The sequence below is a fragment of the Stegastes partitus genome, unplaced genomic scaffold (assembly GCF_000690725.1).
Source record: "Stegastes partitus isolate 25-593 unplaced genomic scaffold, Stegastes_partitus-1.0.2 Scaffold347, whole genome shotgun sequence".
In the NCBI taxonomy this organism is placed as follows: Eukaryota; Metazoa; Chordata; class Actinopteri; family Pomacentridae; genus Stegastes; species Stegastes partitus.
Genome location: NW_007578078.1, coordinates 457686 through 485309, shown reverse-complemented (window position 1 = coordinate 485309; position 27624 = coordinate 457686).

Below are 27624 nucleotides of genomic sequence, written 5' to 3'. Positions count from 1 at the left end.
CAAGGGCGCTTCAGCTTGAGGTCACGAACTGATGGCCGAACATTCTCCTTCAGGATTTTCTGGTAGAGAGCAGAATTCATGGTTCCATCAGTCACAGCAAGTCATCCAGGTCCTGAAGCAGCAAAGCAGCCACAGACCATCACACTATCACCACCATGTTTGACTGTTGTATGATGTTCTTTTTCTGAAATGCTGTGTTACTTTTACGCCAGCTGTAATGAGACACACACCTTCCAAAAAGTTCCATTTTCGTCTCGTCAGTTCATAGAATATTCTCCCAAAAGTCTTGGGTATCAATCAGATGTTTGTTTGCAGAAGTAAGATGAGCCTCTGTGTTCTTTTTGGTCAGCAGTGGTTTTGGCCTTGGAACCCATGGATGCCATTTTTGCCCAGTCTCTTCTTTATTGTTGAGTCATGAACACTGACCTTCACTGAGGCAAGGGAGGCCTACAATTCTTTAGATGTCATCCTGGGTTCCTTTGTGACCTCCTGGATGAGTTGTCGATGTGATCTTGGGGTCATTTCGGTCGGCCAGCCTATCTTGGGGAAGGTTGAGGATGCTCCTTTACACTAGACAAACTTAAAAACACCAAAAACTTTGACAAAATATTTGCATTTGATGCCATGAGAATGAGAATGGGTTTATTTAGAGAGGCAGTGTACGAAAGGTGAGGACTCAGTGTTGATGACCAGGGCTCAAGTCAGACTCAAGCTGCAAATCTAGTGGCTGTAGACTTGGCCTAATGTAAAAACCAAAAACCAAAAAATAAATCGTCTTGCCACTCAGCTTTGATTTTTACCACCAATGATTTCACTTAGACATGAGCCATTTACTTGCAATGCAATCTAACTTATGTCCAAAGATTTTAAATGATCATATATCATGGTATGCAGCACCCCCACTCTTCGTTTTCTTGTCACCAATAGCTAGCAAATTGCATTGTTTAGGCAGTCACGCAATTAAGTCTATGAAAAATTACTTTCCTATACAAGTAAACTGCATTCACAGTCACGTTTTGAAGGAAACACATTTACGTTTGGATGCATTTTAAATTTAGACTGGTCCTGAGTGAAAGTACTCTTGCTGACTTTTGCCTCCCTCCACCCCTCTTATCTTCTTACGTAGACTTTAAAGCTCTTTCAAACATCTGACGATGTCATAGGCCAGAAAGCATGTTTCTTTCAAAACACAAATGAGAATGAAGTTTCATTGAATAGGAAAATAATTATTTGAAGACACGTGTGTGTGTGTGTGCGTGTGTAATGTTGTTCCTTTTACGTTCTCCCTACACATTTCACTTTATTCATTTTTTGGTGATTGAATAGAATAGAATAGAATAGAATAGAATAGAATAGAATAGAACTTTACTGATCCCTTTGATTGTACCTTTATTGTTAAAATATCATTCTGTTGTGTCATTAATGCTAGACAGACATAAAGATTCATGACTGATTTTTAAAGGCTGTGTAATTCTTAATAGTTCATAATGAAGCCCTTTGCTCTCTTTGCCTTCTGAAGGCAACAGGTATCTGTTTCACCTGCAGTCACTAACAGGAGTGATGCATCACACTGCTAAACCACACTTACACAGGGCAGATCTGCTGATTTTGAGCATTAAGTACAAGAGTTTTACCTCATGTGCACATTAAACCTAACTTTGACCAATTATTATGCAGTTTGAACTGCAAGTCAACAGGCATGTTAGATGTTAGTAGACTAAAAACGGTTCACACAGGCTAATGAAAAAATGTAGATCAATTAAAAATGCTCTCTCAGGACCACCATTTACTACATATCCTTTCCCAGTGTCTCCATCCAAAACACCAGGTATTTGAGGACCACAGCTGCATGCTCTGTCTTCTTTTTAAGGAGCTGTGCATTTTTAGTTATAACCCAAGTAGATGTGTTGCTTTGTTCATCACCAGGATTTAGTACTGATCATCCAGGTTAGGTTTTGAACATCCATTTTTTTATGTGGATCATTACCAACAGCATGCTAATGGCACAACATGAAAATCATCCTGCAACATAGGCTAAAGGTTGACTATTCAGGCAACTATTTCTTTATAAGAATATTGTTTGTAGCAATTTTGTCATTTCAGTTCTAAGTAAAAACGTACATACATGAAATCATTTCTGTATTCAGAAAATATGATATGAGAGAACTGGATTGTAAATTTCACATTTATTGTACATATGGGACTACATTATTTAACTGCCAACAGTTATATACCATCTGCAGTTAAACAGGAGAGGGTGTCTTGGAGAAAGACATAAAATCTTTCACTATTATGCACAGAAAACATGATGACACGATTCATGTGGTGTTAAGGTATTAAATGTGACTCATAGTGCATTTTATTCCTTAAAGACTTGACAGAAAGATAGCAACTTCTGATATATACGATCAAATTCCAAAGTTCATAAGGATGCCTAAAAGTCCAGTGGATGACCCTTGAGACCCAGCCATGGAAGAGGGAACTGATAGGTACACAGAGTTAGAACTGCAGAGATAGAGTGTGCTAATATTGTCTTTGTGACAACCTTACACCAGCAGGTCTCTGAAGTGTCAGCATTACATCTGACCACAGAAACACTTCATTTATATGTTCCATATGTGGCTGCTTCCTTTGCAAAACTCCATATGCCAAGCTCTATTACAGCATCACATTCACTTCTTCTATCAAGTGACTCTGACTACATTTCCTCCAGGGAACATTTCATTCTTCTTCTGCCTAATAATGGCTTATTGGCCCTATCCTGTGACATTGCACTGAAGTGAAGGCAACACCTTAGCAGCCACCTGAAAACATGACGACAAATGAAAACCAATCAATCAGTGGACGGGACAGCAGAGTGAAAGGGGAGGCGGAAGTGAATAATGAAAGGGGAGGGTGGGGGTCTTTTAAAGCTTTATGACATTCCTGTGTAGATGGAGATGGGGGTCTGGTGGGGTGGATTAGCCTCTGATGTTCCACAGTGGTCCCAGAACCCCACTTTCATTAGTGGACTGGCCCATAAAAGGGCACCCAGAGCACCTGACTGCCAGCCCAGCTAGCGCCGACCCCCCTCGGCCTCATTGCTTACTGCCTGCCTCTGCCATGCCGCCTGCCCTATAAAACATCTGGAGACACAAGACCTCGACTGTTTCAGCTAAGTCTGCTCACTGCACTCGTAAACAGTCTCTGGTCTAATGCAAGACAGAGGTGGCGTGACAGTCCAGGGCCAGACCAGAGCAGTGCTCACATACAGGAGACGGTGTTCAGCGTCTGCCGTCCAGGATGCATGAGGTCTGGTGTTTACTCTCACATCTGATAAATCAGCAAACAAATAATACATCAAACAGAATGAGGGAAACACATACACACACAGGCTTATTATAGGCGACACGTGACAGTCTGCTTGATTGGTCCAGCAAGAACCTAGACCTTTCCAGGTAACTTGATGGCTCTGGCCCTTGACTAGCCAGCCACTCCCTCTTAAGTACACTGCCATCCATTGTCAGGCTAAGCAGTCACTGACATCAAACGGAATGCAATGGACAAAAAAATGCAACAGCTTATGAAGGAAAAAGGGCTGAACTCAAGAGAGATGTCTGTCCATATTTAATTTAAGGCAGGCTGCTGTCGAGGAGGCTGGGGCCAAGCCGATCAAAGGCCAGTAGCGTGCTGCTGCAGCTCCTAACCACTTAGCACCTTTTCACTGCCTTTGATCTGATAATTAAGAGCCTACTCCAAGAGCAGGTGGCACTGATAAGTGTACCGCAAAACTAACAGCAGAGTGCATACACTGCCAAAGTCCTGTTGTATAAACGTGGATACACAACAGCACACAGATACATAAAGACTCCAGCTCATCCATTTGAAGTAAAGCTAAAACACTAGCTAGCTATGTGTAAATAGCACAAGCCACTCCAGCAAATGACAAGGCAAAGATGAAAGTCATAATAGTCAGAACCTGATGGAAGATGTTGACTGCTGAGAGCATGGAGAGGAAACTGAAAACAGGGTGAGACAGAGAGGACTGTTGGAGAATAAGAGGGGGGTTTGGGGCAGATTGAGGTGCCCTGTCCATTACTTGATGTACTGGGCGATGAGGGCTCCGGAGGCGGATGTGAAGAGAAAGATCCCTGTTGTTTTGTTGGCTACGGAGGAACAGGAAGCAGAGGTGTGGGCACTGTGTCATTATACTGGCTTTGAAGATGTCTCTAATCGAGAGAAGAGGCTCCACATTAAAACACAGCTCTGGGGGATGCTGTGAACTCCCTACAGTAAGGGCAGACAGAGGGGAACACACTGCATGCTGGGAATGAATATGTCAAGCATCTTGTAATGCAACCCATTCCCAAAGACCATTCCTGCCAAAATTCTTTGCCACTCTTGCTACCAAAAATATCTGTGCATGGGCACTACAGTATAGCTGGAGATAGGGAAGGACTGTGCTTACATATTTATGTTGTGTGTATGAAGTATGATTAGGGTTAGACGTACTAAAAATGTGGTAACTGTTGAGGAAAGGTTGTCAGATGGAAAAAAAACAAAAAAAAAACAAAAACATAACACGGTCTACATTTAGACCAATCATATTTAAAAGGATAATAGAAAATCATTATCATATATTTGGTAGAATATAACTTGTGTTTTGTATGTCACCTTGAGAAATTATCCATCTATTAACTATCTAATCCCTTGATCTCCCCCCTCCCCCCATTTTCTGTACATTCACAGCTTTGCATTTGCACTTGCAATGTGGCTTAGTTGAAACGTAAATATCAGATTATGGTATTACTTCATAGTAAAGTAAAAATCTTCTTTAAATATCAACTCTGTAGTATGCCAGTTTTTACAACCAAAATACAAGGTTCCATGCCTGTAGTCAGCCAGTGCTGTCCAGAGCAATGATAAAATAAGATATGCTTTTATTTATCTCACCGTGGAGAAACTCACAGTGTCAATGAGCCAGTGCCATTGGGATTACGACTCCGATCTAAGTCCATCACAGGACAGGATAAGGAGGAACTCAATCCACCAAGCACCTTTTTGAAGTGGGTTCATTGGTGTTGTGATGCATTACGCCGTGACAAATGAGGTAATGAGAGACGAGACAGAGGAGCAGATATCAGCCACAGGTCGTGGACCTGCATCCTCAGATGGCCTCCATAAATCACTGCTGTAGCATTACCCCTCACAACAGGAAAGCACCCAAACTTGGGGAGAGGTGCCAACATCCTTTCTTCATCCTGGGAATATAGGATAGAAAGTAGGATACAAACATTGTCTTCCTCTTATAGCAGTGTGTGTGTGTGTATATATATATGGTATGCCATTTGGGAAATTATATATAATTAAACTATGACTATATGGAATGAAACTCTGAATATATATGGGAGTTTCATTATATACATACATATAAAAAAGTCTGATTATATATAATGAAACACCCATATTTATTAAGAGTTTCATTCCATATAGTCATAGTTTAATTATATATATTCAGACTTTCATTATATATGTAATTTCCCAAACGGCATGCCACACACACACACACACACACAAACCTACACACACACACACACATATATATACTTAATGAAACTCCCATATATATTCAGAGTTTCATTCCATATATTCATAGTACAGTTATATTCCTTAAGACTTCTATCCTTGTTGAATTAGCAATAGCTATAATTACCCTGATAACAAGTGAGGTTATGCAGTACAGATACCAAAATTCAGAAGCAGCAATCACTTTTGAGTGACTGCTTTGTCAGAAAATAAACAGAAGAGCTACTAGAGAACCAGCAGTTCCCCACATCACAGCATGACACGGGGAAGAGTTGGTGACCCTGATAAAGAGGCTACTTCTTCTTCATGCAATATGTAGAAGTTATCTGCTGTCAGTGAATGATTGCTGGTGGAAGACACACTGAACTTCTTTTGACTGCTTCGTAATTAAAGCCAGTGTGTGGTTCACAAAATAGGATGTAAAGACAGTGAACAACAAGGCAGTCAACAAACATGGCTAGAAGCACAGATGACTCAAAAATATCATGTGTATAGTATGGCACAGTAAGCATGATATAAATCAGGGGTCCCTACAGCTCACCCAGATGAGCCGGCTCCTGTCTCTGTCTTCAACTGTCTCTATTCAATAAATCCAAAACACCAAAAAACAAATGCCATATATCATAAAAACAACACTTTTTTATTTTATTTTTTTTCCAGGATCCGGTGCAAATGACTGACATATTTACAGAAAATGATTTTGATTAAATAGAAGAATTTTGAACTTATTCTATTTTCTTAAGGGAACCACATAAGATTAGTTCAAGGACCTTTGGAAAGTTGAAAACCTGCTGACTCATTTGTTCATACAGTTTTAGGTCGATAAATGGTGTCATTTTGGTGCTTTTTTTTTTTTTATAGATGTCTTTCAAACTTGCCGGTAGGTTTTAGGGTTCAAAGGGTCCTCAGTCCTCAAAGTCCTCAGCATGAATCAAACTAAGTGCTTATCAGGTTGTCTGATAGAGTATGAAACCTGTCTTTTTTGGTGTTGAGAAAGCTGCGTGCAAAACATTTTGTGATTGGCCCGCTCCCATTACATGAACATCGGCAGGACTGTATTTGAATCAAGACTTGAATAGATAAGAATATGCAAGAATGGGCAGTGAGAGCAGGCTTTTAGTCCTTGTACTGAGCATGGTTCTTAAAACTGATATATACCATTTACCACTTTGTGTTTTTTAATTAACTTATTTTACTTAATATTTCCTGAGGGTTATTCTTAAAAGTATACAAGCATACAAAACTGCAGATGTACATCTATGGAGGCTGCCTTGATCCCTACCAGGATAATAAAATGTGGAATTAAGGGAATATGCAAGACTGTATGAGTCTCCAAACCAGAAAACATTCCCTCTAATTATCCCTTGCATCGTCCATTTGTATACGATCACGTGAGCTCATTGCAAACATGTTGTCATATCCTACGTAGGTCAGAATTTCCGTTCAGGATAAACTATGAAGAATTCCTTCCACTCTTTTCAAATCAAGTCCCACAAATGGAGAAATCTACCACCTTGCCCTGACAGCTAACAGCACATGGGTGAAAAAAAAAGGTTTGGGGCAAAAAAAGAGAAGGAAGGAGAGAAAAATAATTGGACTTCCCTTCCCCCATCCTTCAGTCCCTTCTCTTCCTCTCCATGCCATTCTCGGCCACTGACATAATTAACACAGGCCTCGTCAGGAGGCCTGGAGAGAAAATCTGCTGTTTGGACAAAAAAATGACCAGTAACATATTGTCTCCTTTATATACATGCATGCAAATAGTGCTGGTAGCTCTGTCCAATGTAATGAAGCCCTGTAAAAAAAGCTGGCAAAGTCATTCATTCATAAAATCTCAATGTGTGACTATTACTCTAATTACAGAGCACGTCGGCCCCAATTAGCCCACTGCTTCTCCTCTGTTTCATTCTTGATTAACGGAGCCCTGGTAATTACAGGTTTCATGAGAGGGGGGTTTTAAGGCATTAGCCAGCCCACACAGCAAGCTGTTAACTTCATCTACGTCCCTTCCACACCGCAGAACCTTGCTGTACCTTGCAAGTACTTGGTTTTCTTCGTCAAGGTGTTGTCTTTGTCTTCTGCACCTATTTCCACTACAACATGAGTTGGCCCAGGAGGCATTATGTTTCATAATGAAGAGGAAGACGAGAGGGTGGAGAAATAAATTGAGAAAAAGGAATAGAAAGTAAGTCATGGTGACAGGAGCAGGGCTAAGACTATGGCCAGCGCAGGCAGCAGTGCCATGTGTTAATTACACATGTAAAGCCTATTATATCCAGAGAGGACACCTGCTGGCAGAGGAAATGAGGCCAGCGCCAACGCCTGCCACATAGAGTCAAGCGAACCCTCTCTCTGCTGGGGAGATGATAGCACTCTGATTACATTTTCATATGGTGCCTGGATTGGAGGGTGCACTTAACATTCAAATCATTCTCCGGGGAGCCATCACAGGTTGAAATTGAAATGTTCCAGGTTGAAGGGTCATCATTTAAGAGTGCTCAATGGCCGCCGCCACATCAGGTCAGTGTCACTGTTTAAGGTGTTGCAGATGAAGAGAGACTAAGATCAACTAGTGTACAATGAAGACACACACACACACACACTCACACACACTTTCTATTTTACAGAGTAATCCTATGGCAACATTATTCTATCAACCTCGAATAACCTAATTCTCAGAGTTTTTTTCTCCACAGTGTTGTCTGGTGCTTGTGCAAGGAGAAACTGGAAACTGTTGAGTTTCTCTCCATAGTATTATAAGGTGTTGACCTTCAAATGTAAAATTCCTTGAAATAGCTTAAATTATGATTTAGCTCTTTAGAAATCAAATGAAACTGACTAGAAGACATAGCGCACAACTGTCACCTAACAAAGGGCAACTTTAAACATAATCCCAAACCTAATCCTAATTTTTAATCATAGCAGTACCCTGCAGGCTCTTAAATGACTGTGACATGCTCAGCAACCTTCGACCTCAGCATCACACTCACCTTAATGATGGGTTGGGTTTTAAGAACAGATACAGTCTTATTCCAGTGCAAGATCCTCCAGAGTAGGTAACCTCACATCAACTCCAACAAGCCCTGTGAGGAGCCAAAATGTTCTCTCTCTGACTTTACATCAATCCATGTTAAAAAGACGGGACCAAAACATGAGAAAACATCCCCTATTCACTCAGCCTTACTCCAATGAGCTTAGGGTTGGCGCATGCTCTGAATATGAGGCACATTTCTCTTTTAGCAGATTTATGTTACACATATTTTTTCATATCACTGTTGATGATCCTTAGTGTAAAAATTACTTTTAAAAAATATTTATCTATTATAATAGTTTTAGCTGACATAAAGTGCATTGAACACCAACTTTTTTACTCTAATTTCTACCAAAAATTGTTGTTTCCAAAGGCATTTCAGAATAAATTTGCACTCTTGTACGGTGGCCGACAGGGGCAAATGATGTGCAAACGAGTTGCATATACATGAATGAGTTTCATAAACAGAAACACACTGCAAAAAGAAAACGCTGCATATCCACTCACTCAACGGACGTGCCCCGCAATGGAAGTGCCCCAGGTCTCTTGGGGCAGTCGTGAGCTTTTCACCTGAGAGGCAGACAACGGTGAGCGAGACAAGTAACTTTAGTTGAGAGAAAAGCCAACCCAGTCTCACGGCAATTCGTGAATAGTCACGAAACTTAATGTTATTATTATTATTATTGTTTTGTTTCGTGTCTGGGCGCTGCCTCACCGGAGACCCGGAAGAGGTCCGTGTCCTGGGACACGAAACAATAATAATACTGTACACACAAAAACATTACAGACCCTGTTGGACGGATCTCTTGCCAGTGTACAGTAACACCACTGACACTGCCGGTGTAATAAAAACACAACAAATGCCACAATACAATGTACTCTTTTACACTTTAGACTCACTACGATCACAGTACATCTTCCGGTCGCTGTTTTCCTGCATGTGTGCTTCTTTTCAGACTACATTAACATTTGTCAATGTGGGCGCACACATCTGTATAGTGATCTCTATAGTTAGTAGTTTGGATGGGGAAAAAAACGTGTCCCTGACACGAAAGATAATTCCAATTGAAATGTATTGGTTTGAAATTCGGCTGGGGAACACAAAGCAGTTGGGCAAATCGTGTCCCAGGACACGAAACAACAACAACAACAAAAACAACAACAACAATAATAATAATAATAACGTTAAGTTTCGTGACTATTTCACAAATGCCTGTGAGACTGGGTTGGCTTTTCCCTCAACTAACCTTACTTGTCTTGCTCACCGTTGTCTGCCTCTCAGGTGAAAATCTCACCACTGCCCCTAGAGGCCTGGGGCACTTCCGTTGTGTGACTGGATATGCAGCGTTTTCTTTTTGCAGCGCGTGTCTGTGTTTGCAACGTTTCGTTTTTGCAGCGCGTTTCTGTTCATGTAACACATTCTTTTATATGCAGCTCGTTTGTGTACATGCACGTCATTTGCCCCCCGTAGGCCACCATAGTCTTGAGCTCATGTGTGAATTTAGCAAACATCACTCCCCAAGTGGCAGTAAAAACAGGAGAAAAACAGAGGTGTCTGTGACCAGCACATTGTGAAGAAGACATTAGTTAGATCTTCTTCAGTGTATTAACTCTGGGATAAGTCCAAAAGTATTGTGATTAAACAGTGGACACTTTCTGTGCCTGACTTTCTATGCTAACACATTGAACCTCTGGACATTAGTGTAAAGACAGAGACAGAAGAGTGGACTGTGGACACAATCCTGTTCAGCATTACTATTCTACTTCTTTTAATTTTGTGTGAAATAATTGAGTGATAACTTGATTCAGGGTAGCAAAGCAGAGTTCAAATGCATTCAGTTTCTTCTATCCTGCCACAACTCTTCCTTGTGCTCCACTTCTTACAAAGCTGTGCCACATTACAATGAAACGCCCTGGATTTAACTCTGTACCAAATGAGGCTTGGTCTTTGGAAAGAAATGATATGATCAACTTCACACCCATCAGGGGAGCTTGTGTACATCTTGCCTAGGGTCTCGCATCCTCATACATATTCAAAGGCCTTTCACAGTTCATTATAAACTCACAAAATCTCTGCTCCTTCCAATCTTAGATGGCCATGTTACATTCATTAAAAGAGAGGAATACAAAGCCTCCCCAAATTATAACGATACAAATTCCTCACGCAATTAGAATTTAACTATTCACCGTCTCACATCTAGGTCTCGCATCAGAAAACATCAAACGCAAGCCTGCCTAATGGATGTCTCTCTACATTGCACAATTAACACTCAAGGACAAACAATAAAGGAGTGGGAATCATAGATGTCTGATGTTTAGTTTTTAGGGGTTTTTTTGTCCTTCAAGGCCATTTGATATGCAGGTCTGAAACGTAAACACCTTTGTTTTCCTCTTTTAAGAATCATCCCTTGAGAGAAGATAACTGGGATACAGTCATACAGACCTGCTGCAGTGTTTGCTTAAGATAGGCTGTGACTACAACACTGTGTAAAGGTACAAATTACAATCATTAAATCACATACACATTCAAAATGACAGATTCAAAAGAACACACATGCTGTAAACTTTTTCATTCAACCTATAAGTCAAAAGTCATAGTTACAATAATAAAAAACAGGAGTCAACTACAGAAATGCAGGACTATTGTGAAAGACGATGATAGAGCTCTGGGAATATTTGGGAAATAATTCTTTTGGATTTATTGTTAACACTCAATAACTAAAAGAAAAGTGCACTCAACTTGGCAAATGGGAAAAAGAAAAAAAAAATGCATATCCGTACGTGCGTATGTGTTTTAGCTGGACTCGGTGTGCTGATCAGTGTATGTGTGGATGTTAGATCAAGCCACATGATGATGTGGTTGACTGGTGTTAGCAGAGCTGATCTCACACTTTCTAGGTTGGGAAGAGCTGAACGCTAGTCGACTCTCCTGCTGCTTCCCAGACCAAGCTGGCTGTTTCTAATGAGACAGGCAGACAGGGAGCTGTCACACTGACGGGGGTGCCTGACACATGAAAATGAGACCCCCTGATTCGCATGTTGGGATAGAGAAGGAAGACTGGGAGGGACTGGGATGGTGAAGGATGTGGGAGGAGGAGGGTGGCCTAGCAGCTGTCAGAGGACTGAGTGACAGGTCAAGGAAGGTGGTTGAGCAGCAAAACTCCTCCAAGGGCCTGTGAGTGACAAGAGACAAAAGGCACATCTCTGCATACACAGCAGTGGCTGCAAACTCTCCTGTCTGACTCGTCTCTGTCATCTGACAGGCCCACAAGGACCAATCCTGTTCCACTCAGAGACTATTCACCAGCCAAGAGCATGAGTAAAACATATCCTATTGATCCGCATTTAGAACTTCTGAATCTCTTACTACTTCAGCCAAAATTCAAAGTGCCAGTTTATCTTATTCAAATTCCTCCCAGTATTGCTCACTTTTGATTTCTGCTTGTGATAAATATGGCGACTTCAGTGACGTTTACCATCTAAATGTTGCAAAGCATATCTGGCTATTCCTCCAAAATGCCCTGCAGACATGCCTTTCTGAGTGATGACTGTGGGATTATCTCTCCATTACAGTGATTCTATCTGACAAGGCGTTCTGTCACATCTCAAACGGCTGCTTCCCTTGAAGAGCCAGGTGCTCTCTGCGCGTCGCTCACATCCGCAGATTGCCGGAGATTTGAGACAGCCCCACGTTACGTTTCATCTGCGGGGGAGAAAGCGAGCGCTCGGGCTCGGCGACACTCCCATCCTTCAAGGTGTTCTTGTTCCATCTGCCGGGGGGTCCAGCGGGAATACTTCTCTCTGAGCTCCTTCCTCAGTCCCAGCGAGCAGCCTTTCATGTCAGACAGGATACCAGACAGGAATCCCAGCTAGCATTCGGCTTCACTTAGGACTTACATGTTGACAGAGAGAAAGAGGAGTGTTCTCTTATCTCTGAATGGTCTCGTTTTTTTCTTAGACAGCCCAGACTCACATGCCAAACTCAAAACATATGCAGCATGGTAGAGGATGGATCAGAAGGTATGTACAGTACTGTAGTTCCAGAAGAGCTTGCATAATGCTCAGCAGTCTGACAGAGAGCACTTGTTCAGCTACAGAGCAGAGGAGATTGCAGCTTTCTGACACTCTGGCGCACCATTGCTATGATTATAGGCAAAGCACAGCATTGCTCTGCATCCAGTTCACTCACTGACATTTGTGGCTGTAAATTTAAAATACTGAATAAAATCAAGCTGCTCATGCTGAAATAACTAAGAGACTGCTTGAAATCTGCGGTCATATCAATTTGGGCATTTTTTATGCTGTGAGGTCAGTGTGAACAAAACTGGGTACCCGACTACCTGAGAGACAAAGTCCAATTTCTTGAAGCTGATCAGGTAAAGTTTGTGACCTGGCCATTTGCATTTGGCTGGTTTTTAGTAAAAACTTTTCTACTTTGTACAGTTATAGCAAGTTATAGGTGGGCAAAACCTGCTTCCTTTGCCACACATGGTTCTCTAGATTGCAATCTCCATCTGTCAGTGACATCACGTTAAGCAAAAATACATTTCAACCAGGGCCAGAGACACAGGGTGGTCCTGGTGGCTGTGGCCACCACAGACTAAAGTCTGGCCGCATATCTAACAGTGAGGCCTGTAGAGGAATACAGATGTACTAATAGACCTGGAATTACATCTACTAACTAGTATTTTTCGGGCAGAACTTTTTAACAAAACCATTTCTCTATGACTGTGGTTTCCACAAAGAGTAATTATTTGAACAGCAGAACCACTCCCTTCCATTCACATACAACCTAGTAGTTCTGACCAACCAGAAAATATTCACACTGATTTTGTAACTATTCAAAGGTGTTGTTTTATTGTCATTAAAAAGTGTACAGACAGTATAAAATGCATCTGTTGTCTATATGCAAATAAAAATGGGTTTGCACATGTTCTATTAGTCAAAGTATCTATGATTTTCGTGTAGCTGTGGATTTAGTTGAAGCTTTTGTACAGACTTTTAAAGACTGTAGGGATGAAACCTATTTTGAAAAATGCTGGAAACAAGTGGTACAAACTGCTTTATGATATAATACTGACCCAGAACCTGCAGCAAAAAGAAAGACAGAAAAAGCTGCATGGGCACAGTGTCATGTCTCAAGTAGGAGGGTGTCTGAACTGAACAAGGACACTTCAACATACGAGTGTTATTTGTGTGTATCTTATCTCCTATCATTTAAGGTGCAATTATCTTTTAACTTTGTCAATGATTGAAAAAGCATAGCTTAAACAATGGTCCAAGGCTTTCTCAATTGAGGGTTATATCAAATGGTTATTATACTGTACATGAGTTCTTATGGCTCTCTGGCATTGTCACCTGCATAAGCAAATGGTACGAGTATGACTAAAACATTACTATTTGACCAACAGCAATATATGTCAGACGTATTGCTTGTCATTAATCCTTTTTGTGCAGTCAGCTTATTACAACCTGTTAAGATTGGTTATGACAGCGTCCTCTAGTGGGCATACTAAATATGACAAGAGCAAAGAAGGGTGTCGTGATGTAGTTCTCGAAGCACAAAGTCTGCCTAGAGAGGAGGTTGGGGTGGATAAATCGGTTGACAAAACGTTGAGCTTTATCATGAGAAATTGCTGTTCTATAGCCTTTTAATGTGCATGTTTATTTTTGTAAAAATTACACCAAATGTCCCCCATTTTAACCCAAACCATGATCTTTCGGATACCTTATCTAAAAGTTGTTTTTTGTCCCTTAATGTTTTTAGATACAGACAAAACACATTTGTGCTGTATTTGTTGCTACTACTGGGCATGCTGGAGTGGCTCTTTGGGTTGCATTCAGTAGGTAAGAACAAACTAAAAGCTAAATGGTCATTTAGGTTGGAGGACTTGTTGTCTCGCTCTGTCACAGACAGGTTAGAAAGTAAATGGAGAAAAATTGCTGATTCATGCAACAGTCAACACATTATGCACATTTTCTTTTTTACAGTCGAATACAATACGTCGACAAGGATTTTAATATAACAAGTCTAAACTAAATGTAGTGTGTTCGAAAGCATAGATTTTCTAAATTCTTTCTTTGAGGGCAGCAGACATTAGTGTGTTTTGACTAATATGTCTACAGCAGTTTCTGTTGTTAGACACACATTATTATATCCAGTAGGCATAAAAGAGTACAGATCAATACACATTACAGGGTTAAAAGAGCTACATCCACCATATGGCAATATGATTAAAAAGGGGGTTTCTTGTGCTTTTCCGCTGGACCATGTGAAACTGTGCACGTTTGTAAGATCCTGTTTATTTAATGATGGGTGAGTGGGTCTTGAAAGGCAGATAGTACATTCTAGCCAGGTGTCTTTTATGCGCTGAGATTTCTGACAACACATGAGGTACTGCAAATAACAACAACAAAGTGAATGGCATGGATTTTCCATCACAGTCCAACTAAAATGGACCAAATGTGAAGAGCATGAGAGAAGGGGTGTGGAGAGAGGGAGAGAGAGAATGGTATCTCTGGTGTGTGCAGGAAATGGGTACAGATGACAAAAATGGCTGAGTAAAAAAAAAAAAAAACAAACAAGTTAGAGAAGCATGGACAAAGACAGTCAGTTAGAGTAGTCCATGAAAGGCTGCAGCTGAATTGGCTGGAGCAGGAATCAATACAGGTTCTTTGGCTGAAGCTTGCCTAAAAAGATGGCTGGACTGAAGAGAAAGCACATCAATGTTCAAGGTTGTTAAGACACTGTAGAGCTGGGGAGCAGTAAGGGCTGTCTGTCAATGAAAAGTGTGTGTGTGTGTGTGTGTGGGTGTGTGTGTGTGTGTGTGTGTGTGTGTGTGTGTGTGTGTGTGTGTTCAATGCGTGTCTTTGTGAGTGTGAGGTGGGCATGGAGATGTGGCCTACGAGGACTCACCTCTCCAGTGGAGTGGTAAATCAGCCATCAGCCATGTGACAGGCTCAGTGGCCCCCTGCTCTGCCCAATGAGACATGACCTTCTCAGCCCCGTTCCCGCCCCTCCTCGATGGAGCTTTGATATCCCTCCTCGCTCCACTGACCAACCGATGGGAGAGGGTGCACCCGCAGCATTCCTCCAAACCAGCCGAACGAAGCAGCTGAATATATCCCATCATGCAACAAAAAGGCCCAGAGGAGCTACATTGGCCTTTGGAAGTGAAGGGGTGGGGGAGGGAGGCGTGATGTTCACTCGGACCCCTCAGCCTGATGGAGTGGGGTCATCAGCCCAAACCGCTGCTGACCTGGCAGGAGCCAACAACTGCTTCCTGTCTGCTGGCATTAGCGGAGCCAGCGGTGAGGATAAGCTGGCTGCACTCTGGAGCCACAGCACACTGACCTGACCAGGGCCTCACTGTGTGACTGCAGACACAACACAGCTGTCAACAACACAGAGCAGGACATTCAGTCAACAAAGACACTGACGCTGCAGATCACAAAAATCTAAGATCAACCAGAAACCTGGGGAAGTAGAACATTTGAACAAGTTTTTAGTAAAAGTACTGTGTGAAGACCTTTAAGGTCAGTGGATGAGTTCTACTTTTGCAAACAGTTTTCTTCTGTGGCTCTGGAAGACACTGGGCAAGTTTGAAAATCACAGATGATATTATCAGGCTATTCCCCCATGGGCTTGGACATTACAAATATTTATAGGAAGCTATGTGTAATCATGTGGATACCTCGAGTCTGAGTGATGTGCACGGGAGGATCTAATGGAACAATGTTTTGCAGCTGGTCTCAATAGTGGCAAAAAAATGTTTTTTTTTGCTTGAAGGAAGACTTATTCAAGGCCTAAAATGTTAGCCACCAAACCCTGAAGCTAAATGGTAAACTAAAAGACAGGTTTCAGTGAAGACAAAAAAGAAAAGTAACGAGTGACAGAATAAAAGTTATTGAACTTTCAGCAGTTTGATTTCTGATTTGTTCATTGATTCAAATAGATCTGGTGGAGTCCTCACTGTCTCATTGGCTGACATTTATGCTAAATTGGTTCTTTTTAAGCCCTCTGTGATATTTGTTAGCAAAAAGTGGTGTAGAAATATGTTTTACTTACTCTCATCTGTTTCACTCAAATGGAGACGTAATCTACCAATCAGAGCTCAGTGAGCAGATTAGAATTGGATATGGTCCTTCTACAAAGCTAGCGAGCGACCGAACAACCACCATGAAAAACAGCAATAAAAAAATTAATAATGTCTAATCTAAACAGCATTTATTAAACTGGCTTTTTTTCTCTCTTCTGCCGCCTGCTACCACAGTTTCCATGACACCTGAAAATGACATCAGTACAGAGAAATCAAGTGATTCAGCCACCGCTTGTGAAATGCTTTGCACCGATATCAGGAATTATCACAATTGCTTCAAACTTGCATATAATACCCAAAATAATATTTTATGTATTTTTCATAACCATGTTACCAGATCCAGTTCAGGTCTTTTTAACCTTTCCATGGTTAAGCGCGCACTATAAATCTATTTATCATCAAAATTCATTTGGCTTTAGGACCATTAGACTCTAATTAGCACATGTAGCAACTATCCCCTAAAGGTTTGTAGCTTGCGTCTTTCACAAAGCATGGTAGTTGTCTCAATCTATGCCAAATATAAGTGTTTGGACTGTTAAAAAGGGAATGATTCTGTATTGGCATTTTGCTAATTGTTTTTTTTTTTTTTTGCCATGAATCTGGTACGTAATTGTAACCACTGTGAATATAAGCAGCTGCTTTCGATAACAAGCAACAAAATCAAGTGTCTTCAAAATTTGGTGGTGTATATAAAACACTGCAAGCGGAAAACTTTAAGATAAATTAAAATTCATTTGCTTCTGTGCTCTCTATTTTTAATTTGCAGTGTCATATGTGTACAAACCTCAGGTAAAGACTTGCTGCCAAACCGATATTTACTAAACTGAAGCTGATATTAAATGTGTTGATGTCTATTAAGACATGCACTTTGTAGCTTTGTAATTATCTGTAGTTGCAAGAGCTGTGCAAAAAAAAAAAAAAAAACTGACAGCGTTAGAGTTGGTAGGCACCCAGATCTATCTAAATGATTTGGCAAATTTTAGCAGGCACTGTTAGTTAGGATGGCACCTACAATGTCAGCAATGTCAGCTCCGTGTGACAGAGCTGACTGAGCTGGCAGTGTAGACGGTGTTGGCGTTTTCTGTATCTATGGCATCAGCCACTGGGGTGTAACTCTCTGGAGGTTCAGGAGCAGGCTGCATATGTACTGCCTCCGACACCTAATGCCACCGGCTGCACGGAGTGCAAACACTGCCTCCGTCTCGGCACAGTCCTTTGGGACACCAACCCACTGTTGCACTCACACGCACTCAGCTTGCATCACTTCAGAGCTGAAGTAAACCAAAACCCATCGTCAGAGATAGACAGGGATTAAGGAATTTACTTCCCCCCGCCAGGTGGAGCTGAGACTTTTCAGAGGATTAAAAGCTCGAATTAAGAGTGCAGTGCAAGATCAAGATCTGCCTGTGTGAAATGGATCACAGCAAGATACATTGTGAAAGTAGTATTAATTTCATGGACAGTCAAAGTGCTTAATCTGTAGATGAAACAAGCAATTTAGCTTAAAATACAAGTATGTTCTAAGGACTGGATATTTAGATCCTTAGTGAATCTGAGCTTAGAAAGTCAAAGATTGTCAACAAAAAGACTTGTGGTAGCCTTTGAGGAAGGCACAGAAGCTCCAGTTGTTCAAGGTAGAATGTGATGATTGTACAGGCAAGTCTTTCTGTAAAACTTAAAGCTGCTTTTGTGTATATTAACAATGATTCAAAATACCAAGTGTGCAGAGGATTTTACTTTCAGCTATTAACCCACACAGAATTGTTAAACAAGTCTCTACGTTGCAGTGTTTTGGTTTTGCGGTCCTCTTCTTTACTGTCTGGTTTAGTCTTAGCACTCACATCAACCTTATTTCCAGCAGCAGCAGCAGCAGCAGCAGCAGTAGACAGCTGTTGCCAGTTAAAAAGCTTTGACAAATTCCCCTGTCCAGCACAAACCATAAACAGAACACAGTCGAGCATTTGACAACTGAAATTCAGATATTTTAAGAGTTGGAGACCAAAACATGAATATTGGACATTTACTGATGGGATGGTCACAAACTTAACTCCTGCTAACATTTACTGTTAGGGGATAATATGTCAATGTTATGTTTACAGTTTAAAAAAAAATCTATTAATGTTGCCTTGAAATGAAAATATAATAATTTACTTAGTAACAGTGTATAATGAAGATGTATGCTTGAACAGTCAATATGAAATGTGATAAAGTACAAATCCTTTTTCAGTCCAGAACCCACTGCAGAGACTGGAACACTCTCAGAGGTCATCATGAGATCAACATCCATGTGTTTTATCTACCAAGCATCTGATGGTTCCAAAATGAATTGTGGAGTATGACAAGGAGCTCAGACATCCAACCAGTCATAAACAAGAAGAGTGAGGAGTCCCTTAACAGGTTGTTTGACCCCCACTGCTCTCAAAATTGACTCAGTCTGAGATTACATAAAGAGGCAGAAGATGCTGAAACATACTCAAGAGTTGTATCACATTCTTCAAGTTGCCTAGAACTCCCAACTTGCCAAGTACCTTGAAGAGCTGTGCATGAGTGTACCCAGGACATACTCTGTTGCTTTAAAGGCAATCAAATATTGACATGACTTAAAAGTTTTTTGTTTTTGTTTTTTTGTTGTTGTTGTTTTTTTTTTTGCATAATTTGCAATGTGTATGAAGCTACATGATGGATAAAAACATTTAGTGGCAATACATTTTTTTAAAAAGATCCTTTAATACACTTTACTTTTTGTGCCTCAGCCTTTGGCAGAGTGCTCTGTTCCATACATCGGATAAAAGAGGAGGGCATTGAGGAGATCCATATCTGATGCCAGAGTTTTTGGCCCAAGCTGCAGGTTTAAGTAAAAGAAGTTCTGTACCACCCTTTTCTGAGGTCCACTGTCATATGCCAAAAATTCTACAAAAATGTTTATTTAGGAATATTTAATCATTGCATAAAGTTAAATTGTTTATGTAATGCTTGGCCCAACAACAGGTCTATGGGTGCCTACAGGCAGAATGTATCATAGTCCTACTCATAAAAGAACAGTTTTAATATCCACTTAGCCAATGCTTGTCAAAAGTAAAAGCTTAAATGGGGGTAATTGGATGAGTTTCTGTGGCAATGCAAATAAAGGCTAATTGCCATTTCCACTCCAAGCCACCAAGAAATCACCACCAAGTGGAAGTGGAGAAAATGGCCTGCCTCTACGCCGTGAGGCACCCCTGCAACATGCAACCGCCTTCATTCCTATTCATAGTGCACTCGCATATCTTAAACAGCTCATTTGAATTGGTTCGCTGCCAAGCGACTCTCTCTCCCTCTTAACAAACAAACACGACAACAATATTGTGAGTCAAGCTGTTGTTTGTTACTGGGCAGCGAGATGACGGCGGCTCTGTGACTCCTGCATCACAAACCAGTGTGTAGTGACCTGACCCGCTGCTAAAGGAGTGTGTGAGGATGCTGAGGATGGGGAAGGAGACATCAAGCCCAGGCAGATGGGATGAAACAATGGCACAATGCAACGCGTCTGTGACAGGCTGCACCAGCTGATCAAGGCTACAGCAATTTACTGGCGATGAGAGGAGATCTTGCAAACACCAAATGTTACCAAATAGCAGAGCTTTGCTTTTAAAATTACTATAATTTGTCTCCTGACAGGATCTATATGAGCAGTTTCTTTGTCCTATTATCTCTTCTATGGATGTAGCAACAGTGACTGTCTTTTATTTTCCCAAGTATTGTTCTTTATTAAGTGGAACACAGAACATTACTCAGTGACATGTCAACTCCTGCAATTTACGATGTAGGGTATGTTGTCTACATCCACTTAGCTAATTAAGACAGTCACAGCAGTGTAGATTTCAGGGCAGATCAAACAGTACTGTGTTGATATGGGAAACAGAGGAAGACTAGTCTCCACCAACTCTGTTATATCATAATCCCTGTTCCTTCAGCCTGATTAAAACATTTCAACAAGAGCCTGGGCTGCCTACCGTGGTAGCGCTGTAGAGAGGCTTGGTGTAGAAATATCACAGCTCCCTCATTAGTGAGAGGGGATTTCATTTGGAATATCTCACCGAGCACTTTGAGAGATGCGGCTGTATTTACATTTAAAAGATCCAAAGTGGCCGTCTGAAGCTAGCTACCTCTTTCCTTAATTGCTAGCTTCAGTTGTCCATGAATACATCCACTTTATTACTGGCTCTCATTACTGGACGGCACAGAGGAAAGTCTCTTTCTCATCTGTCTCCATCTCTACCTCTCCCCGTCTCCCCCTCTCTCCCTCTCTCTCTGTCTCCTTCTCTAGCAGGGCAGGACCACATCAGACTTCTCCCAGTGGCCAAAAGACACAAACAATCGAGAGGGATTAGACTGTAATCCTGTTTTTACTTTCATCTGCCACATATTCAAAGGGGAAGCTCTGTGAAGCATGGAATTCTTAAAGGACGTGCTCCATGAAAAAATAAGGGGAAGAAGAGTAAACAATGCACTAGGATGGGGATTACAAGTTTTAAATGACAAGGGGACAATGAGCTTGACAACAGATTTAGATTTAGTCGTTACTGAATAAGTCTTTGCTCAGCAGTGGATTAAGACAGCGAAAGATACTGTAGAAAAGTGAACAATGTGAGGTCACTTTACTGCATTGAATCAGTGTTTTGTCAAGTTTGGCATTAGTTACTTCGAAGTTCCTTTTATTTATTGGCTCATCACATTGTCACTGCACGTCTTAGCTAAACATGCCATATGTTATTTTAAGATTTGCCCAAATATTAGACAATTTGTTTTCCTGGAAATCAAGTTTGAAGAAGTGGGAGTTATCTATACTCAAAGTATAAACCGTGTTATGGTCAAAACATCAGATACTCTAGAGCATTGGTGTAACACAGTCTTCTACAGAGAGTTGGCCTGTAGCCATATAGTTGCTAGTGAGTGTTTTTAATCAGTTTCTAGTGAGTCTGTTAGTCAATCAGCCCTAAAAAGTGTTTGGTTAGTACACTTTAACCTGCAGAGTTCCTAGACTTTTCTCTAACTTGGAGGAAATACATTTGTGAGGACTGAAAATGAATAACTTTTCTCTCAATCTAATTATTGCAGAAATAAACCAGGGTTTAAAATCGGTCCAACAGCTGAGAATTAGGGCTTTCATGAAAGACGACCAACTGTCAGAAAGAGAAAGAGAGTGCAAATCTGTGACTAATAGACAAGATACATAAACATGTTTAGTTTTTTTGTATTACCAGTTTTTGAGTTCCACATATACAAGAGAACAGACTTTTTCTTACTGGTTTGTCATGAAAACTTTTTCAAGAGGTCAAGAGTGGAAGTTTGTCCTATCATCAAAAAACTTTTCCTCAATACAGGCATTAGAAAAGGGGCTCATCCTATAATCAGAGTCCTTTGTTCTTTAATACAGTGAATTTTGGGTACGTTATAGAAGAAGAACATTGTTAAACATTTCTTTCAGGGTTAAAGTTTGAGTTGGAGATCCCAATATCCAAGGGGAGGATGCAGTTTGCTGTTACAACAATAGTGCTCAATGAAGACCTTTTTTTCAGGTATTTCAAAATCATTTAAACAGATACAGCCTCTATCTATGCTCTAACGTAAGTTTATGACTGAATGACAACATCTATTTTCTGCATGTTGTGAATGTTCCCCCCTGAACTGCTGTAAAAGCGCCTACTTTGAATTTTGGGACCTTCTGATTTACAAATTAAGCTCTAACCCAAACTCTAAACCAATGTACATAGACACCATGCTATTGTAAGGTGTTAACTATCCATTAAAAATTTGAATCTTAAATCAACTTAGTAGCCAACATATTTTGACTCTGAGATCTAACTGTATCTCAAGAATATTACTTACTGTGTATAACATTAGAGAGACATCAATGTCACTGGTGCTACAGGACGATCTAATGTCAGTTTTAGAATCAGTTTACATGGTTTGTTCGAGTCAGACACTTGAACAAGCTCAGTACTTCTTTCCTCTTTTTATTTTTATTTTTTGCCCTTCAGTACTACTATGAATACTGAAAGTAGCTGGTTCCCATCCTTGTTTATAGATGTATGACAGTTATAGGATTTACAAGTTCTGTCTACTATCAGTACGTTGACTCAGTTGTGTGGTTTATGTGCCTTCCTGGCTGTTAAAGAATACAAAATGTGAACATGTTGGTAGAAGCCATGTTTATGTGTGGTTTGTCCAGTTTTTGTAGCTTTAAGATAGTCTTTAGGTTTGTCTCAAGTGTAAGTTGCACTGAATTCATCAGCATATGTATAAAGCCTGTCTGCTTCAAGTGAGTTGCGATTCTAAGAAGAAGTGGTACAGTTTTTGACCCAGATTAGTTAAATATTATTATTTGGCTTCCTGGCCTTGATGTAGAAGATACCATCACATCTGGAGCTCTTCCACAAAATGCAGACGTCTTAGTGGTTTCAAATAGCTGCAGAAATGGAGCAGAGCATTTGGTGGGACCCTCCGAGTTCAGTGCTGAGTAATCCAAACTTATGTGTAGCTGCTCCACTCCCAGCGGAGAGATTGAGATTGCCATATCAACACAGGAATGACCTTGTTTCCCTCAGCCCCCTTCTCCACTGCATCACACAAACACATTAAAGCCTGGACAACTCACACCTGACCTGTGTCATTCAACAAGAGCAACACATGCACACACACTGGTTGAAACCAATACTGCACTGGCATTCAGAGAAGGGTTTGCACTGTGAAATTCCTGATCTTGAGGAAGTTCTGCTGTGAAGCAAGGCATTCTACTTTTCCAGTTAATGAGATATACTAAGATCAGTTTGTGCAAACACTGATAGTTGCCATGTGTGAAAAATCTGCCAACTACTCTAGAGCAACAACAACAACAACAAATCTATAGGTTTCAAGGATTGTGCTGTTTATTTAGGGGAAAACAATCTTACAATATAATGTGAAAAACAACTTTAAGATTAGGTTACATTTGGCAAATGTGTGCAGATATTACATCTATATCATTTATCACATTCTTTTGAGCACAATGCAGGCTGCGTTGTCTAGCTGTTAACACATTGTTCAGCCTAAAGCCCTGGGATTACACATGAGCTGATGGCTGTCTATCACAATGAGTGGAAATCTGAACATGGTAGGTTCAAGAAGAAAAGGAAGTTGATGTAGAAAATACGGCTGCATTAGCAATTGTTCCGCTGTTTAACCCTCTGAACTTCACAGTCTGCTGATAGGTTTAAAAAGCGCATTTTCAACGGTTCTTGAACATATCATCTATATTGCACGGCTCTGTCTGGAATAGTAACCAAAGCCTAAAATTGGGATATTTTATGAGAATGACTTTATTCTACATCTCGTTGAAAATGTACCAAAAATACACAGCACCAGGTACTTTAAAGTGATATGTAGTATGTAGGGACACCATTTTTTTTCAGCATTAGTAGCATCTGTAGACACCTTGAATAATGTTGGATATGTTGATTAGCTACAGACAAAGCTGACAGTTAACATCTCACCTTCAGCCTCACTGAAGAATAAACAATCCATGGTGACCACATCCCCCCAACCATTCTCCCTCTCTTTTCTCTCTCTCTCTCTCTCTCTCTCTCTCTCTCAGAAATATCTGTGAAGATTCTTCTGATGTGGGTAATGTACCATGATTTCACATCATCAGTTATCAATGAGCAAACTTTTTCAGTTATACAACAATATTTATCCATTTTGATTTGTATCATATGAATTTATTTTCACCATGTCAATGCAAATGTGTCAATTCATAATTTTCATTTATCAAAATGGTATTATCTTTCCTAATACCCCTGGCAACTGCAAAACTACCCGAGGTTGAGCACTGCTGCCCTAGTATGTCCTTATAATCTGCTTTTAGTCCATCATCTCTTCACTCCCTCAAATCATATTTTATTTACTGTACACCATTTTCGCGCTACTACCTGAATTCTAAACTTTCTTCTCCTTACTCTTTCTTTTTTGTCTTTTCATGTATTTTCATTTCTTCTTTTTTTTCTCTTTTATTTTTAACTTTCAGTTCAATCTCCATTCCCATGCGTTTCCCTTTCCTTTTCCTTTTCTTTCTTTTTCTTTTTTTTTCTTTCCTTTTTTCCCCTTTCTTCCTTTCTTTTCCTTTTCTTTCCTTTCATGACACCTGGGATCCATCTTGCCTTGAGTCCAGCCATCATCCAGATCCCCTTTGAAAAGCAGAGATGGAAGTGAGGCCTTAAAACTTTATGACGAGAGCCTTGGTACCACATGCCGTTTCAGTAGCAGCGCTGCTAGCAGGCCCGCCGATTTATGGCTCATGACACATATATATTTAATTTGTAACCAAACACTTCCTCTTAGCCTCAGTTTCCTCAGAACTCTGGGGCATGTCTTGTTTTCTCAGGTCAGGGGTTAAACAAAGGAAACATAGTGCTGGCTAGCTGAAGGGCCAGAGCCAGAAGGGTGTCAGGGTCGCCCCCCGGCCTCCTTCCGAGGCCGGGCCGTAGCAGAGTGTGGAAAACATCAAGCTGTCATATCCGGCAGGAGGGATAAAGTGGACAGGGAGCAAGAATCAGAAGTGTTTGCATTTTGCATAGCAACATCTGAAAATAAATTGCTGAATCTTGTTACTCCTCCTTCTCTTCAAGAAACCTGCCAGGTTGTTGGATCTGACATCTTTACTACCCCATTGGCCATAAAACCCCTGAGGGACAGACCCGAACACAGTTACACGGCCCACTAGCTCTTCACCTTGGTGAGGCGATGTATAAACATGCGTTTATTTAGTGTGAATGTCCCGCGGCGCTCACTGCTCATTCCCTTCATAAAGCCCACATCATTGTGAGCGCTGTAGCCAATATGAACATCAGAACTAAATTTACTGGCTGTTAGAAAAAAAATGTAACTCTAACTCACAACATGCAGAGATTTGGTGTAGAGTTACAATAATCACCATCTACATCTGACCAGATTTTCATTTATGCATACCTGTACATTCTGATATGTTGACTTTTAATGATGAGTAGCAGTTATGCCTGTCTTTAAAACAAACCTTTAAACAAGGTTAGGCACTTGTTGCAGTATGTCAAATTAGTGCTACACTGAAAATGTCATTATTAGTCTAACTGTTACCTAATGTTGATATGAGAGATAACTTTAGTGGGGTGACCAAAAATTCTATTTTATAGAACAATGTTGACCAATTTGCTTGTGTTTTGAATTTGAAAATTTGTCCCAAATAAATCCTCTATGGAGCAGTATTATTATTATTTATTTATTTATTTATTTATTTAAGTTAATGTCAAGGGTATTTGCTTATTTAATGTTGAAAGAAAGTAGAAGAGAGGGAACTTTTCAATATTTACCCATTCATCTATGTGTGAAAATAAGAGAAAGCAGGAACTGTGCTCACATAAACATAGCCCCATAGCTCATTTGTGCAGGCAGCTTAAATGACTTAAAGTTTCAAAGGTAATCTACCTCTCGCGATTACCTGAGACATCACCAGTTTTGTCAAAATATCGCTACATGACTGTTTAAGAGGCAGTGCCCCCTCGTGGTTGTAGTTCTCATGACGCAACCAAAAGAAGTCAGGTCAAAAGATCCACAAAATCTGTGTAGGAAGATGGTTGAAGTATAAGGGTACTTCAAAAAGTTGTTGGTCTCACTCAGAAACAAGGTGCACAACTCCTGTTTTGGGGCATAACTGTATACGATAAACCCGTTTATCACTGTCCACAAAAACTCCATGTTTGCCGTCATTTCTTTGTAAGGAAAAAAAAGCTTTGAGCTGGCTGCTGTTGCTCGAGGACAATGCGTCTGTCCACACAGCACAGGTGGCAGTCAGCCCAGGTCAGGTTGGTAAGGTTCATAGAGCAACAGGTTAAAGACACATTTGGCTGCGTCTGCCACCATTAGCTGCGTGGAGCAACAGCAGCTAGCTCAAAGCTCTCCTCTCATTTGTCTTTGATTGCTTCCAACATTTGAGTTTTTGTGGACATAAGGCGTTATAGTATGCAGTTATTCTCCAAAATGGAAGTTACACCTTTTGTTTTTGCGTGAGGCCCTCGTAGATGGATGGGTCAACAAAACACTGGACATTAACATACCTGTTCCTTTCCCATTTAAAACACCATACGACTGTGCCATAACCTTAATAGCAGTTTTATTATCATTGTGACCATGACGACAATGGTTCTCTAGTGCTTATTTTTCACCGAGCTACAATCTTTCCGTGAATCTTACCAAACTGTTTTTGTGCCAAAACCTAACCAAACTACAGGAAAGCAGTCATCCTAGTGAATGTTCCTTTATTTAGCTCTTTTAGAAGACAAACATATTGATAGTGGACAGTTCTGCATTAAGTTCAACAGCAGCATTTGTAAAATTCTCCCTTTCCTAACATCTCTGAATGCTAAATGTAGTATGCTTAAGAATAATGAAAGCTGCTTGGCACTGGATAAATCTTAATCTACAAAATCCTACAATATGGACATCATTTCTACGAGGACTGGAAATATCTGCCCAGGTTTTGAGAGCTTCTACTTTCTCCTCAAAACTATGTAGGTAAATTAAATGTCACATTACAGAATTAAATATTTATGAACACAGTAGCAACCTAATGACAACAGATTTTATGAGAATGTTTTGTCTGCATAAAGTAGTAACGATGTCCTTCAAAGAAGTCTGTGGATAATTCAAATTAACAAATACATGCTTTCTGCAAAGAACCCATTGTTAGGGCTTTTTAAACTGCAAAAATTTAATTTGGGTGAGTATCACACAAACAGGTATCCAGAACCAAGGAATATGAGCACATGGCACCTGTTTTAGCCTCATTACACTGGCTCCCAGTATGTTTTATGATTGGTTTTAAGATTTTACTGACAATTTTCAAGTAAAATCTGTTCCTAAAACTAAAAAGGACAGAGCGTT